The sequence below is a fragment of the Crocodylus porosus genome, unplaced genomic scaffold (genome assembly GCF_001723895.1).
Source record: "Crocodylus porosus isolate Cpor-Errol unplaced genomic scaffold, CroPor_comp1, whole genome shotgun sequence".
Classification (NCBI taxonomy): domain Eukaryota; kingdom Metazoa; phylum Chordata; order Crocodylia; family Crocodylidae; genus Crocodylus; species Crocodylus porosus.
In genome coordinates, this window is record NW_017728931.1 from 17,882,556 (window position 1) to 17,886,686 (window position 4,131).

Consider the following 4,131-nt stretch of genomic DNA (forward strand, 5'->3'; position numbering starts at 1 on the left):
GGATCATGCAGCATGTCCTACTCCCCTTTTAAAACAGCCAAAAGATATATTTGTCCATCTCCATATAGCATTTGTCTCTGTGGAATTTCATTCTGTCATCTGAAACCCAACTCTCCAGTTTCTCAAGAGCTTTTTGAATTCTAACCTTTCTCCTTTGTCCACTTCTAGTAATTAATCAAGGCAAAAAAGTTAAATGATTTTTCTCAAGATCTCCCATGTTTATAGTAGAGCTGGGCATGGAAGTTCCATTCTTTCAACTTGGTGCCTATTTTTTCAGTAGTCAGCCCAGTAAAGACATCACAGCCTGGATAAAGCAGGTTTTACTGAGGTAGGCTGTACTCCAGCCTGGCCCCTGAGTGCAAATACCCATGTCTGCCAGTCCTGTTTCAAGCAACCATGTCACTCCAGAGCACACTCCTACAAAGTTAATAATACTCCTTAATGGAACAAGAGCTGCTGAATGTCACTGATGATTCAATTCTGCTCCCTCTCTGGCATGCCTACAGTAATGCCCACATTCTTTTAACACAGAAGAAAACTAATTGCATTTTTTTGAACCAAAGACACAAAATATTTTTTCTGTATAATATTCTTCTTCTCCATTACAGAATACAGAGAAATATAGGTCACAACCACAACCAAATCCATCTGTGGAACACTATATATCCAAGATACTGGGATGCTGAGAGGGAAACATTAAAGGTGGTATTAGAAGCCTGACATTTTCAGGGGCCTGGGTTTCTTCTAGGTCAATACAACCAGAACTCTCATTTTTCTATCAACAACATTTACATGAACTGTGAATTTAGCACAGACAACAACTAGGGAAGCAATCTCCCATTTACTTATGAGCAATACAGTTTATGAATCAAAAGGAAATTAAAACAAGTATGCATAAGCTTTTTCTGATGTAGAACTACAAAGAGCTGCTTTCTTGTATTTTTACATTAAAAATGCCAGTGGATTCAAGGAATCTGCCAATCATTTAAGTTATGTGAGTTTATGCCACCCTTCAATATTAGATACCAATGAACTCTACTCAGAAATATGTACATTTATTCTTTGATTTAAAACATAGGTTATAGTTGATATTTAAAAGCTAATTCAGCTTTTAATAATTAGAAATGGCTAATTTCAGTAATCTGAAGATAACCTCCCTTTTGATCATAATATCATGCACCTGAATGAATGGGGTTTTCTCATGTGAAATATGAGTGGCAAGGTAGCATTCAGGTCCATGTACTCTGCTTCCCTTTGGTATCAAAGTATTGCCACGTAACATAGATAGATACAACCGGTTGGCCGATATGACAGCCAGATGATGAACTGCTCCAAAAGCCTGCTGCTGCTGTTTCCTTACACTTCACTATATGTCATACAAGTCAAACCTATCAAGCAAAAGTCAGGTTCACGGCATTGATGTTATACGTGTTCACTGGCTGAATTGAGTGAACACTATTATAAGACATGTTTGTTTTTTATTTCAATATTGGCCTTGACTTTGAGGCTCCTTGCAAAAATAAAACTTCTACTAAGATTCCCTACACCATATTATTTTGCCTTCTCTATCTGCTAATGAATTACAAGTCCCCTCAAGATCAGCATTTTTCCTTAAAGATAGAGGGTTTCTGTTTAAAAAAAAAATAGACCAGTCTATCTACAAACAGATCAGAAATTCCCATTTCATTTGTTAGTCATAACTGGGTGTGTCTACACATGCATTTGATCCGGGACCAGCTTACTTGCGAGTAAACTAGTCACAAGTAAATGCTCCCAGGCAGGCGTCTACACATGCAGGAACATGAGAGTAGATTTGCTGGTCCTAGCAGCAAACTGCTTCCACTTCCTGAGGCCCTGTAGTGGCCCCATGCCATCATCGGGGGGGGTTCAAGGTTCCTGCTGCCAGCCATTTTGAAAAAGCAGACCCACTCTCTGCTCCCTGGCTAGCAGCAGCGTGCACAGTGCAGGGGGAGCATGCAGCAGCTGTCTCATTACCACCTCTGCTCACACCATAGCTGCTCCAGTCCCTGCCCCTGGCAGTGATGCCCAGCACCCCAGGCTCTTGCTGGCCACTGCGCTGGCCCTGCTGGCCCGCTGCACCAACCACTGGCTGCTCCATGGCTATCTGGGCCCTACTAGCTCCCCTACATGTCGTGACTGCCTGCCCAGTCACATTGTGCTGTCCCAGGGCCAGGACTGTCATGCAGCTGCCACCTAAACCCTATCCTGCTGGCCGGACCCCAGCAGGAACACTGACCACAAGCTCCAGGACACTACCACCAGGGTTGTCCTTGCCCTCCTGGGCCTCCAGCCCCACCACCTCTGGGTCTGCTGGACCAACCAGGACTGGTGGCTGCATGTCATCCAGCAGACCTGGGATGAACACCAGTGGCTGGAAGCATTCCAGATGACCCAGGCTACCTACTGGGACCTCCTGGAGTAGCTCCACCTGCATATGGAGTGGCAAGACACCACCATGCAGTAGCCCCTCTCCCCAGACACCCAGCTGGTCATCACCCTGCTGAAGCTGGCCACACCTGCCAGCCTCCATTATGTGGGTCATCTGTTTGATATAGGCAAGGCCATTGCCAGGAAGGCTGTCATGGATGTCTGCAATGCCCTCGAGGATGTGCTGAGGCCCATGGTGCTCTAGATGTATGAACCTTTAGTAGTGGGGGTGGGATTCCATGCCCTTGGATTCCCCCAGTGCACTGGGTACTTGGGCAGAACCCACATCCTTATCACCTGCCCACCCCATGGCAACTGCCCCTACTACAGCTGGAGGGGCTTTCACTCTTAGATTAATAGATTCATAGATTGTAAGGCTGGAAGGGACCTCCGAATATCATTGGGTCCAGCCCCCTGCACCAAGCAGGAAGGATAACTGGGGGTCAGGTGACCCAAGCAAGGGGACTGTCTAGTCTCCTTTTGAAGATTTCCAGGGTAGGTGATTGCACCACCTCTAGAGGGAGCTTATTCTACAGTCTGGACACCCTGACTGTGAAGAAGTATTTCCTAATATTGAGCCTGAATTGGTCTTCCAGGAGTTTGTGGCCATTACTTCTGGTTTTCCCCTCAGGTGCCCTGGTGAACAGGTGGTCACTGAGGCCTTGATGTACTCCCCTAGTGTAGTGGTAAGCTGCTACCAGGTCCCCTCTCAGCCTTCTTTTCCTGAAGCTGAAGAGTCCCAGATCCCTCAGCCTTTCCTCACATGCCTTGCCTTTTAGGACTCTGATCATATGGGTGGCTCTTCTTTGGACTCTCTCAAGCTTGTCCACATCCTTGTTAAAGTGTGGTGCCCAGAACTGGATGTAGTACTCCAGCTGCAGTCTCACCAGCGCTCAGTAGAGCCAAAGAATCACTTCCTTGGTTTTGCTGGAGATGCATCAATTGATGCATGCCAGAGTATTATTTGCCCTGCTGGCTATAGCATCACACTGCCAGCTAATATTCATACTGTGGTCTATTATAACCCTCAGGTCCCTTTCATTCATTGTGCTAGTCAGTTTGGTGCCACCAAGCCTGTAGGTGTTTTGGGGGTTGCTCATCCTGAGGTGGAGCGCTTTACATTTCTTCATGTTGAACTTCATCAGATTCCAGTCTGCCAAACTTGCTAGCCTGTCTAGGTCTGTGTTCTGTTATGTTCTAGGTAGCACTCTGTTGTGCTCCAAGCTGTCATTGACCACTGTGGCACCTTCACCAATGTGCAAGCCGGCTGGGCTGGCAGTGCCCATGATGCCTGCATGTTTTTGGAACACTGTCTTGCCAGCCCTGGTGCAGAGCAAGCTCTTAGTGCTGAGGTGCTGGACCTGCAGCTGGGCAACATGGTGGTCCCACCTCTCCTCATCAGGGACCCCACCTACTCACTCCTTCCCTGGGTCATGGGGCCCTACACTGGCAAGCTGGACCCCAGCCAGGACCACTTTAAACAGTGCCTGGGCTGGACCCACGCCCTGAGACAGCTCAAAGGACACTGGTGCACCCTCACCACTCACTTTGAGTTCACCAAGGACAACATTCCCTGCATCATTGTTGCAGCCTGCATGATGCATATCAGCAAGACCTGGGGGGAGCTGTTTTGCCAGTCCTGGGCAGAAGAAGTGTGGCAGGTAGAGAACTGGCAGCATACCA